Here is a 13896-nt window from a genome sequence, read left to right on the forward strand (position 1 = left end):
TTAGAGAGAGTGAGAGAGGAGAGAGAGAGAGAGAATTTTTAATAATTATTTTTCAGTTCTCGGCGGACACAACATCTTTGTTGGTATGTGGTGCTAAGGAGGATCGAACCCGGGTCGCACGCATACCAGGCGAGCGCGCTACCACTTGAGCCACATCCCCAGCCCAATACCCTTCTTAAATGAACAAAAAAATCATGGTTATTTTTATGAAGTGTGGGGAAGGAAGGAAAAGAAGAGGATATTGGTTGATAATGTGTTATTAGCTTCTAATTTGGGGGTGTGTATAGGTATTTAATTTTTGTTTTTAAATGCTAGTTTGGGGATAAATAAACTTGTAAATGATTCTAATTTTACTCATCTGCAGAAAAATAAGAAACCTTTGAATTAATTGAGTGAGGATATGGGCCACTAAAGACAAACATGGGACTCAGTAGGATTCTTCTGGCTCCTCTTTATTTCTTTCTTTGGAACATGTAAATTTTTTAATTGGGGTTACAACAACTTCTTTTTACTAATGGAGGAGAATTTTGTATGTGTGTGTTTATATGCATGTGCACACACACTTGGGTCTTGAGCTGCTCTTATTTTTCCTGGTACAGCCCAGAATGCAGAGAGGAGCACCTTTCCCAAGAGCAGATGAGGCCCAGAAGAGATGTTCAGAAACTAAGGAACCTGAGTATGCTTCCTATTCTCTACCATGTACATTTAAGAGAAGATGAGAGATTATGTCAAAATTGCCTACCACTTAAAGGCACACTATGAAATTAAGAGCAAATTGCTGTCAGATGGTAAATGAAAGTCATTTGTTACTGTTATCTATTAACATTTATTATGGTCATTGTTTGTCTCTAACAAAGGGTATATGAAGGAGGAAATCACATCTCCCAGAAAAATAAAACAAAGCTCAAAAGGTTCAACAAATGGAAGACAATGATCCTTTGATTCAAATACACAATTAACCAGTGCTGGGTATCCTAGTTGAACCTGACTATGGGGGAGAATACAAGATAACATGGCTTCTGTCCTTGGAAAAATAAAAGTCAATAAGGAAAAATAACAAAAAGAAGTAAACAAAAGATTATCTCAAGACTCTGTGTACCACAGTAATCTTAAGAGGAAGCTGAAATGCTAGGTCTACGTTTCTTAGTACCTTAGTCCCACCCCAAATTCCAAATCCTGCACTATGTTAGGGATTGAACTCGGGTCCTTGAATCTGCAAAGCAAGCAGTCTACCACTACTGGTTCCTTAGTACTCTTTTTTTCTTGAGGCTGAGGGCCCGATGCCCACTAGCTTGGCCCAGCAATAAATATTAACTATGCAATTAATTTACTGAATTAATATCCTGAACCTTGTTTATCCCAGAAATTCCTGCTATGAGGTCTCCACAAAGAATAATGAGAAAGCCCCAAACCAAACCAGAGTTGGTGGGATTGTTATAAGGGAATTAATTGGATCTGCCAAGTAAGTATTTTAAATATTAAGACATGCAAACAATACTTGTATTTGACAGTATTGCCCCAGTTATATTTCCTTTTTTTGTGTTGAAGTGTAAATTAAACATACCTGGCTCAGTTGTTGCCTTAATTTTGCATTTGACCATTTGAAATGTAAGCAGAGCATGTGAAGATAACCCTTTTGGTTACACTCATGTCTCTACCAGATTCTTCATTCAAAGTGCATATAGAATTTGGATTTTTATGGGCTGTGATGCCAAACCCAGTTCAGTTTGTGGTACGAAAGAATGTAATAGAAAAAGTGAAGAGAATGAATTTTAGTCTAGAAAGATTTCACATTTTTAACCTAAATATTATTATTTTTTCATATTTTTGGTACTGGGGATTGAACCTAGGGGTTTTTAACCACTGATTATTACCCCCTACCACACCTTTTTAAATTTTTTTTTTTTTTTTTTTTTTTTTTTTTATCTTGAGACAGTGTCTTGCTAAATTGCTTAGGGCCTTGCCAAGTTGCTGAGGCTGGCTCCAAACTTGAAATCCTTCTGCCTCAGCCTCCCAAGTCACTAGGACAACATATTTTTTTAATAATATGCCAAAACAACTTGCATAGATGCTTTTGATAAGATAATACATCATTTTTTTTTTCCCTCTTCAGTTTTGAAATGCTGGGAATTGGACCTGGTGCTTCTAGATGCAAACGAGTGTTCTACCATCCACAACTGTTTTACTTCTGTATTGAACCTTTCTTGAGAGAGACCTTTTAAGTATACACAAAAATGGGGAAAATGTATAATGAAACCACCATCCTATCTCCCAACTTCAACTATCAATTTATGATCAATAATATAACCTCATCTCTCCCTCCCCAATTCTAAAGTGAATCCTGGTGACTAGGGATATAGTGCAGTTGGTAAAGTTCTTGCCTCACATGCACAGGTTCAATCCCCAGCACCAAAAAAAAAAAAGAAAAGAAAAAAGAAAGAAAGAAAAAGAAAAAGTGAATCCTAGACAAGATATCAGAAAGCAAGATAATTTTATGAATTTCATATAAGACACTCCAGGGACTAGGAGTGTAGCTCAGTGGTAGAGTGGGTGTTTAACATGCATGAGGCCCTGAGTTCAATCCCCTTACTATATGTGTTTTTTTGTTTTGTTTTTATGTAGACCACCACTTTCAGCTTGTTTCCTTTTTAGTCTCCACCACCATCTTTAAATAATTTGTTAGGCCTTTAAATTTCCTCTTGTAGAAGACATTTTCATAAAATTATAGGATGGCCTCTGGGGGAGTCCTACTGTATAATAAATATTATTTATTAGTCAATAGTAAAAACAATTACATATTTTATTATATCTCATCTTATTCCAAAGAAGATGTAAAGCCATTTAAAGCAAAATCAAGAGAGCCACAGCCTCACATGCCATAAAGGAAGAAAGACTCAGGGTGGCACCAAATTTAAAAAAAAAAAAAAAAAAATACTACGAACAAAAGTAAATGCACAGCTTAACATTCCAAGGAAGCTAAATGTAGGCCACAATTTGGTTTTAAAGATGGACCCTGTTTTATTTTATAGCTCATAATTTCCATGAGATAGAAATAAACTAAATGTTCAAAGGAACTTAATGAAATTCTTGTTAGTATATATATATGAGGGGAATTTCTCCTTATGTTCTTGGTAAGTAGAAACTATGTCACAGAGTTTATTTTTCATAAAGTGAGTTATGAGCCAGTAAGAAAAGGTGAACACCTCAATAAAAATTTGATAAGCAGTTTACTGAGGAAGTATAAAAATCCTTTCAACCTGAATGTTGAACTTAATATTATCTGTAAAATATGTATTATCATTTTTAACCTATTAAAATATTCTGTTGTTTGATCCTAGTATCTTTTGTTGGTCAGGCTTGAGGTGTTTAAATCGCCTCACTTTTTTTTTTTTTCTTAATTATTTTACACCTTTATTTTATCCCAGGGCCTCGCATGTGCTAGGCAAGCGCTGTACCACTGAGTCACAACCCCTCTCCAACATTTTTTTTTTTTTATAAGTAGGTAGTTGAACGGCATGTATTAAAAGTTTTCACAACTGGATAATCATTGATCTAGTGATTCCTCTTATAAAAATTTGAATAATTATGGATGCTTGAAAATATTTACACAAAATTGTTCTTTCCAGTATTGCTCATGAGAATAAAAAATTAGAAAAAATCCAGTGTTTGATAATACATTTGGTATAATATCTGCAGTTATGAAAATTTGTGCAAAAGAATACTTCTTAAAAAGTATATATGTAATATGTTAATTTGAAGAGTAAATTAGCCAAGTATATATTAAACATGACTTTTTGAGAACTGTATGACATGATAGGACTAAATTCTAACAAGTGAAGAAGTTATGGATAATTTTTATTTTTTTACTTATTTGTATCTTCTACAATTGTGTACTTTGCAACTGAAAAAAACATTAATTACAAGTAATTAATGGTGTGGTCGTGTCAGAAATCACTTGTGGTACAGTTTCCTTCCAGTAGAGCTATAGACGATCAAAGAAAATACAGCAAATCTCATATCTGGAAGGGAGATTGAGAAACCAGTGTTGACTATATATCTCACTCCTCATTTTTGAATTATCAAAAGTACAATATGAAAGCGAGGAATCTATGGAAAGCCAAGATAGGACCTACTGAAACTTTTCTTCAAGCAAAAAAAAAAAAAAGAAGAGACCTTTGCCTTACAAAAAGAAAAGGAAACCCTTTTTGTGTGTGTTCAAAACAATACCTATAAGGACAAAATCTAATTAAAATATATTTCTACTCTCTAAATATAGCTTTAAAAAAGCTGTTAAAACAGTTGAGTTTATTGAGCTCTTACCACGAAATTTGTTGGCACTGCCTGGGCAACATTTGTTTTACCAACGTTAAATAATTTAATTTATTTGGAACGAAAGTTATTTTAGCAGTCTCTTGCTGTAGTTGGGAGAATAATTTCTTACTGTTTGGTCTCAGGGGCCTATTAAGAAATGCGACCTCGGGCCTTCCAAGTCCAGAGCCCGATTGATTACTTGGTACAAAACTGAAGAACAGCTGAAAAATTGGTCTGGCAATGTGGCACATTTCTGTTGAAAAACTACCACTAAGTTTCCCGACCTGGCAATGGACACCTTGGATACTTAATTGGGAATACCTGAGAGAGACTGCAGGCGGGGTAGGGAAGGGGTGAGGTCAGCGAAGGTGTAATTGCAGGAGTTTCTCGTGATCTAGACGCCTAGTTCCTGAGGCCCCAGTATCGGTGGGAGCCATGGCAACCAATGGGCACTGTCTTCCCGCTGTGCCCCGACTATCGTTTTCCGGGCCCAAGAGAAACTTTTCAACAAATGGCAAGGCAGTTCTAGAGACAAAATAAGCCGAAATATGGGGATAAGAGGCAGCCGTACCATAAAACTGGTGTCTATTTTTCAGGGCTTTATATTTTTATTCCTCGTCCATCTTCATAGAAAAGAAACCCATGCACAAGGCCCTGGCTTTAATCCCCAGCACCACAAAACAAAACAAAACAAAAAAAAAAAAAAAAAAAACAAAAACAAAACAGAAAAAGAAAGAGAGAAAGAAAAAGAAGGAAACCCAAGAGGAAGCCTGACTTCTGACTTTAAGCAGGAATTCAAGGAAGATTGGAGGTCGGAAAGCCAACCGAGGGACCTAGGCAAAAAGATGTTCTTTCCTTCCTTCCTGAAATCTGGGCCTGCTGGGGAAAGGAAATGTTTGGAGGTCCTTCTCAAGATGGAGATGACAGTTGTAAGGCATTAGACTTTCATTTTCAAAAGAAATTTGTATCCAATTTTATTCATAAATTTTGTTTTCCTCCGCCTGCAAACTCTTTTTCACTTTCAATCTACAGGTGGCAGTCTTCTCTAACAGTTCTCAAAAAATACTGACATCATTTTCTTCGTATGTCACAGAAACGTTGATTGCTCCTAGCTCTACTTTACTAGAAAATCTCTCCCCTTCTGCAGGGTGTCAGGATGGCCGAGTGGTCTAAGGCGCCAGACTCAAGCTCCGCTTCCCCGCGTTGGGGTTTCTGGTCTCCGAATGGAGGCGTGGGTTCGAATCCCACTTCTGACACGACCCTTTTTTTTCTTCCCCTTTAAAAAAAAACATTGTTTTTAACAGTACTTATAAATGATTACCAAACTACTTTTTAAATTTTCACTTTTAGAATTTTCTCACAAACTATCAACATTGGAAAAAAAATCGCAGCGGAAGCATCGCGGTAGTTTCAAGAAACCGCGAGATTTGAGGCATAGACGCTTAATAAAGGATGGGATACAAGAAAATGGCTTGTCTGCTGGATCGCGAGATGATCTGAAAGTCACGGAATTTGGGACCCCGTTTGCTACCTGTCCTGCGATACTGGAGGAGAAAAGAGTTTACAATCAGGTACATCCTCTGTGTCGCAGACCCAAGTATTCCCCTGGATGCTTCCTGTAGCACTTTTCTAACAATTAACTTCACAACTCTGGCTGATGACATTGCGGTCTCTGAAGTAATCGTAAAGCGGATCCTTTGCTCTCTTCACTATCAAAAGTCATAGAATTAGTTCTCAAACATTTCCCTTGTAAAATGCTCATTCACACTTAGCTTGGCGTCTGATCATTATTGTCTCGTCAAAATTGAACACTCATTTTTAACTCCTGAATAAAATATGAAAGGTATACTTTCTCTCCCAAATATAACCACCGTCAATTGCATTTTTTAGTTTTATCTATGTACATATATATTCATAAATATTTCATTTTTAATAGATATGAAATCATACTATACTGTTCTGAAATATTTTTCATTTACTAATTTTTTGGACTTTTTCCACTTGAAGCACTTCTTTTTCCTCACAAAGGAAATACTGAAAATCGTTCCATAAGATAGTTATAACCTACTTTGTTTAACCACTTCTTTTTTTTCAACGGAACATTTAGGGTTATTTGAACTTATAATTCATCCAATCAATAATTAATGAATGTTCATTATGTGCCAGAGGATACAGATCAGAGGGTATGACAGTAAAATATAAAAAATTAAGGTTACAAAAATGAAATTTTCTGGCCTTGTGGAGCTTTTATTGTAGTTAAATAACTTTGGCTCTGCTTCAGGAATACCACATTCCAAGACTTATCTCTCAGAAGAATATGAGTCATAGACCTTCAAACTAAACATCTAATGCCAGCTATTAAAGATTTATACATGCACAGTCATACAGTTCTCTTTCAATATGACCACTCATAATAGCACTGTATTAGTTTTATTATTGATTTTATCCTCATAATAAAAATGTGGTAAAATGGGCAGGAGAAATGAAAGCTGGTTTATCTAATAATAGGATTCTCAGGAGATGGTCATCATGGACAAGATCTAGCCATTTGGGAGGCAATGTCTGAACTCAGGTGGCTGGAACCAAATGGTTTCAAGTAGTGCTAAGCAGTTCTAGATCCTTGCAGCACTTAAATTCATTATGTGAAATATGAAATGGATTACAAAGCTGAGAGTGTAGCTCAGTGGTAGACCATTTGCTTAGCTAGCACTAGGTCCTGGTTTAATCTCCAACAGAGAAAGGAAGGAAGAAATCTAATATAAAAGTTTACACAGGGGAAATAAAATGAATTCTTGTATGATTTCTACTATTATTATTAAATATATAAAAGAATAAGGCATGATATAACAAATTCATGTGTGTCACTGACTTAATAGACATCCCCACCTTCCCCACCCCGGGGGAGCAGACAAGTATATCTTCAAAGACTTTGGAAGAATGTGTATTTCCTTTTGGAGAACTGGAGGTGAGTTAGAAAACAGAAGATAGTATTGGGTTGGGGTGGGGGTGGAGATAGCAGTGTTTTGCCTGGAAATTTCTAGAGGAAAAGAAAAAAAAGGATTGTGACATAAATGACTTTTTATATGACTGCCGCAGTAGTTTGGTGGTGGTGTTGGGGGGGTGGGTATTTTTGGCAATGCTGTGGATCAAACTCTAGGTCTTGTGGAAGCATTCCACCACTGAGCTACATTTCCAGCACTGTATTTTAAAGACTAATTTTAGGGAAGGAAGGGAGGGAGGGAGGGAGGGAGGGAGGGAGGGAGGGAGGAAGGAATTATAAAAGTTTACAAAACTGTGAAGAATTCCTGGGAAGATAATTCAAAACTTCATTCAACTCCTTCTTTGCTCTTTCCTGAAGGCAGAGGAATTATTAATCTTATTAAAATTTTTTACTTTCTTAGACCAACATTTTTTCTTACTGTTCAGCTGTGCTGTGATCTCCCTCAGTCCTTTGTGTTGGTGTTTTATAGACATGCCCGACTGAGTCTTTCCAACTTGCCTCAAAGAGTGTGTCTATTGGGCCCCAGGGCCTAGACAAAGGGGAAAGGAGTAGGAAAGCGCATTCTAGCTTCAGACCCAAATCATGGTCTTTGAAGCTATACTTATGAGCCAGAGAAAGTTGATGTCTTGTTTTTGCCACTGCTGTATATGCCTCAATTGTTTCCAAATTGTTAAAAATATTTTTTTCTTAAAAAAATAAAATTGAGACTGGGGATCTAGCTCAGTGGCTGAGCCAGTGCTTAATGTGTACAATGGGTTCAATCCCCAGCACCAAAATAATAGAAATAAATAAAATAAAATATGACTAATACAAATAAAAATGAATTTGTGTCAAAAAGCCCATTTAATCAAGCAAATAATGTAGCAACTAGAAAGGTGTTACAGTTGTTCTAAAGAAAATTTAAAATGCTGCATATTTGTAGATAATCTGAAATTCTGGAATAAATATACCAGATAGATTTTTTTAAAAAACATGTCAATATCTAGAATAATGATTAGTTGCTTTCCACTGAACTAGTCATTTGTGTTCTAATGGATGAAAATTGTTTGGACTATTGTTAGTTTCCTACTTCCTGAAATTAGGAAGTAAAATCACAAGTTGTAAGATAACTCAAAATGACAATAAAAGTTGCCCCAGATAGATACCTGAAAATCTTTTTTTTTAAGTTGTAATGGGCACAATATCTTTATTTATTTATTTATTTTATGTGGATGAGGATGAAACCTGTATTATATATGGAAAATGACAAACCCCCAAAATAGTGAGACCTGGGAAAATGGAATGAGAAGGAAAGCCATACACTGAGAACATTGATCCTTTCCCAATGCTTTCTTTCCCGATGATGAAACAAACCTTGGAGAAGAGGTGTCCATCAAATCTAGAAAGGCAATCTCTAGAAAGAGGCCAACACACTAATCCTTGCCAGATATAAGCCACTGACCCCAGCTCCTCCATCAGGTCCAGTAAGATAAATCTCAGAGACTGACTACTGACCCTAAACTCCCTCACATTTTGCCCAGTAAAACAGACCCCAAATTCCTGAGTGCCCAAGCTGGCACACTCATTAATTAAGTCACCTCTCAGTATAACCTACATAAGCCCAGTCTCTTCCTTTGTTCAGTGGCTCATTTTCCACCAAAAAGTGGGTCCATTCCACTAGGTGTAGTCTCATTCCTGAATAAAGGCTGAAATGATCTGTGAAGTTTGCATCAAGACTGGTCTCTTTGTTCTAACACCCAGTGCCTCCCACGTGCTAGGCAACCTCTCTACCACTGAGCTCTACCACAGCCCTGGAAATCTTTTTGTTTGTTTTAATCAATTTTTCTTGACAGAATACATCTGGGACAAGATGTAATTACTACCTTGAAAACTGGCCTTCTGTGGTGGTCCATGCCTATGATCCCAGCTACTCAGGAGGCTGAGGCTGGAGGACCATAAGTTCCAGATGAGTCTGGGCAACTTAGTGAGACCCTCTCTCCCCATTTAAGAAGGTGTACAGGCAATGGAATGAAGATGTAGCTCAGTGGAGAGTGCCTGCCTAACATGAATAAGGCCCTGGGTTCAACTACAAACAAAAAACCTGAACGTATTCTTCTGTCACCTGTCGGAGACCAGCTCCAACAGGGGGTCTCAGGTGAGGAGTCGGCGAAAGAGGGGGTGGAGAAACAACACAGACACCAAAGTGAAGGTGTTGATCCCAATCTTTACTTGTGAAGTTGATCATATATACTTTTCATTTTGGCAGGCTTACAGTACTTTGTGGTTACAAAACAGTAATCATTATTCAAAGAAACAAAATATTACGTAGTTGCAATTAGAATAGAAGAATGTATTTTGGCTTATGCATAAGCAAGCATTTGTACTTTCAGTTCGAGTTTTGTTTTGAGCTGTTTCTGCTTAGTTAACTTTTAATAATAGTTACAAATGTCCCAAACTATTGGCCTATACCTTGACTATTGTTTCTTGACTTACTGACTGGAACCGGTGCCATGGTTACGGCAAGTGGTTGATTTGTTATTACTTTTAATCAAACAAAAGTAAGAGCACAAACCATTGTGCACAGGAACAAGAACAAGTTGCCCAGTACTAAGCACTAATCTATCTTCTTAACATTAATTTTTCTTCTCTAGATTTTAATTTAATTTCTCAAAAACTTCCTTGACAGGAATACAGGGAGTTTTTCATTAGACATTAACAATTTACACTCCACAGCTGAATCATTGCATTTAGAGCAAACAGATCTATGCTTTAGAAGTACTTGCATTAATTGGGAAAGTCATGATTTTTCCTTCATACTTAATGGTCATATGAGAAATCACAACTATACTTATTAAAGGAATACAAAAACAAATCAGCCCATTCCCAGAATACTGCGCTCCTCCAGAGGATGAGAGCCTTGCGCCATCCACCTCAGTAGGGCCTTGCCATTGCCTGAGTCAGGGGAGGGCCGCAGCAGTCACCATATGGAGGGTCAGAAAAAGTTCCCAGAAGGGAAACTCCGTCCTCACAGATCATGACTTAAAACATAGAAAGAAGTTTCAGGATGCTTCAAAATAAGCATAAGTAGAGATCTATTTAGGAAAACAAGGAGATTTATTCAGGAAAGCAAGCAATAGAACAGGGTATGCACTCAACGGAGAAGGAGTGAAGGCCCTGAACAGTGAAACTTGCTTTGGGGGGTGTCTGGCTTCTTCTTTTAAATGAAGCTATAAATGGTGAACATAAAAAAATATGAGTAGGCATCAGCCTAATGAGCTAGATTCCTGTGATAGTAGCACACAGAGCAGGCCAGAGGGTCTGTTTTTTTTGTTGTTGTTGTTGTTTTCAGAAATCTTCAGATTGACATTATCTGGTTAATAGTCAGCACTTGACTTATGCCCATATATATAATGGTTCTTTAACAATTTTTCTCTCATGGAGTTTTTAAAGTTTTAATTCCTCTTTCCTTTCCTGTTTGTCTCTTCCTACCTATCCTTACTTTTTATATCCTGTCTTTCTTCCACTATTTAACTTAGACAATCACAGAATTGGGTTTTAGGGTTGAATTTGGTTAAACCAAAATTATGGGATGTCATTGTTTTAGAGTGACCTCCTTCAGTAGGCCTCAGTAGAAAGACCAAACCAACTAGTGTTAAGTGCCACATAATCAAAATGATCCATTAAGGAAGCAAACTGACCCCCCAACAGACCAGTTTTTCCTGAAAACAGGAGATTCTGAAGCTGATAAAAGGGTTAATTCTCTTCTAGCACTAGCAAGTCTGTTTTCACTGCTTCTGCTTTGCTTCCTTCCCCTATGCCTCCCTTTCTAAATAATTAATCAATAAAGCCAGACTTGCCTGAAAAGTAAGAGAAGACATGAAAGAACACTGTCAGTCATATTTTAATTAGTAATCTTTCTTTAAGTTTACAGGAACCAGTAATATCTGAAATGCCTGGTGACCTATGGGCAACTTTGAAAGGCAATTGATAACTGCAAGAATTAATGACTATTCCAGTGCTGACCTGGCTATGCCAAAATCAGAGTCTTTGAACACCCCACATAAGCTTTGTGTCTGCTACCCCTCGATGGAGGGCACATTTGCCATTTTGACCTTTTCTGATTCCTTTGTCTTTAGCTTCCTTTTTTTTTTTTTTTTTTTTTTTTTGAGTACCAGGATTGAACACAAGAGCACTTAACCACCACTGGGATTATTACAGGCATGCGCCACCAAATGACCTTCAGGCCTTCACCAAATGACCAAAGTAACATCCTGGCAAAATGGAATCTTCCAACTTGCCAGCTTCTTGCCAGTAAAGCTCATTCTCCTCCCATCTGTCTCTGCAATGGCTTCATCAGGTGGCAAAGGAACCAGAACTTTCATTGTTACAATTCCAGGATACAGAGACTTTAAACCTTACACACAAAAAAGAAACCTGATGTAACCAGTCAGATTTTCTTGTTGTTCTGTTTCTTTGTTCCCACTTTGCAAAACTTACTGTTCTGCCATTGCCTATTTTATATGGTGGAGGCTTCCCTGACTCATAAATCTCAAATAATAGCTAAATTTATTAACAAGTGGGTAATATAGGCATCTATCTCTACAACTCAGAAAGTATCCTCCAATTTGAAATGATTTTCCAGCCAATAAGTATGGAATAATAATGAGCATTTATTTGAAATTTATTGTTACATGCCAGTGCTATTATGAGAGTTTTTCAGGTATTATTTTCATTAATTTCAAGATAACAATAATAATAAAGGAAAGAAAAATAGAGGAAATAGCTTACTTGAATTTGTATCTGATCTAATCATTTATAGTTTTAAACTATGAGCCTCAGAATTAATGACCCTAGTAATCTTTTCTATGAAAGCTTCCACTTCATTTCTTTCCTCCTCTTTGTCTCTCTTTCTTTTTCCTCTGCTCCCATTAACTCTGGAATCTTGAGTGCTCTGCACACTTCACCTCCATAGAACTATTTTCTCCATCAAGAAAACTAAATTACACATTATTTAAAAGAAAGTATTAGGGGGACAGACAGATGAGAATGGTGGGAATACAAGGTTAAGAGAATAATTCCATAAAATGGGCCCACTCTGCTGATTCCCACATGCTTTCTTTCCAAGAAGCAATTTACCTGCAGCCCTGCCTGGCCTAACTGGACAGGATATGTCACATTCCTCAGCAAACTACCTATCTGCAGTAGAAATACAGTACCAAAATAATGTTGATAAGAAAAACCCAAGTTACCCTGAAGGGAGAGACTTTTGTGGCTCAATCCTCAAATGCTGGGAGATAAGGGTGTTCTACCTAACCATAAAATCTGTAAAAATGTATGATTAAGAATCCACATAGCGCTGGACACAGTGGGGCACATCTGTGATCCCAGTGGCTTGGGAGGCTGAGACAGGAGGATCAAGAGTTCAAAGCCAGACTCAACAATTTAGGGAGGCCCTAAGCAACTCAGTGTGACCCTGTCTCTAAATAAATCAAATATTAAAAAGGGCTGGGGATGTGGCTCAGTGGTTAAGTGCCTCTGGGTTCAATCCCCAGTACCAATAATAATAATAATAATAAATATATATATATATATATATATATATATATATATATATATATATATAAAACCAGTCAGGATGGGCTGGTGATCTAGAGTTGCCATGGCAATGGGGACTTGAAAGTCTGATGTCATCTTGCTGTTAGTCAAAAGTCAAGAGGTGGCCCTGGGCGGGACTCTCTGGAAACTTCTCTGGGTTCCCCAATAAAACTGGAGTGCTAGAGAGGCACATTGTCCCTCTTTCTGAGAGGATACACTCTCCTTTTTTCTGTTCCTTCAATAAAGTCATTCTTGTTATTCTGAGCAACATGTCTGAAATCTTTCTGATTTGATTGCAAAAATTGGGGTTTGAAGAAGTGGGGGTCTTTGTGTTACCTCAGTTTTCCCAAAGGCCTCAGCTCTGTAACAAAAGGAAAGGATAATTTAAATTCCCTTCAAGAGTTACTGTGGGAGTAGATGGTTTCGCTTCCAGAATGTATCCTGTGTTCTTGGATTTATTTTACTTCTCTCTGCAGAACTCATATTGTTTATTTTTTTTCATGGAGTAAGAATTAATTATCCTCTGAAAAGCTTTCACAACACTGATGGAATTTCTTACTTCTCACCTCCACCTTCAACTTTTTAAAGTACATAGCATTTATCTGTCAGGTGGGATAGGGAAAATGCCTCCTGCCAAATCTCTTCCTCAAAAACTTGCAAAAACACCACAATCTCTCCCAAACACCAGAATTTAGCTCTCTGAGAAAACAAAAGGTGAACTACTTGAGGGTTTAGCAGCATCGTGACATCTCAGGCAAAAGGCCAAAGTATTTTCCAGTTTCAAGTTATTGACTATCAGGAGATCAGCTACCATGAGTTTGAATTCCAGAATGAAATGAGATAATGTATGTGAAATACATAATTGTTCCTAGTACAAAGTAAGAGATCTGTAAATACTATCTGTAGTGTTGTAACAGTGGTCCACTTCACCTTTTGAATTCAGCCCTCCTTGCTCTGAGGCTTTTTTTTTTTCCACATAGAGGACTTTTTATTTGTAACTATTAAAAATC

At 37.1% G+C, this 13896-nt stretch overlaps 1 non-coding gene across 1 annotated transcript; it reads left to right on the forward strand.

Moving 5' to 3' along the window:
- Positions 1 to 5461: 5461 nt before the first annotated feature.
- Positions 5462 to 5567, forward strand: Trnal-caa (transfer RNA leucine (anticodon CAA)). The gene is made up of 2 exons: positions 5462 to 5499; positions 5522 to 5567. It is a non-coding gene; the product is annotated as a tRNA-Leu (tRNA).
- The last annotated feature ends 8329 nt before the right edge of the window (positions 5568 to 13896 follow it).

The sequence above is a fragment of the Urocitellus parryii genome, chromosome 8 (assembly GCF_045843805.1).
Source record: "Urocitellus parryii isolate mUroPar1 chromosome 8, mUroPar1.hap1, whole genome shotgun sequence".
NCBI lineage: Eukaryota > Metazoa > Chordata > Mammalia > Rodentia > Sciuridae > Urocitellus > Urocitellus parryii.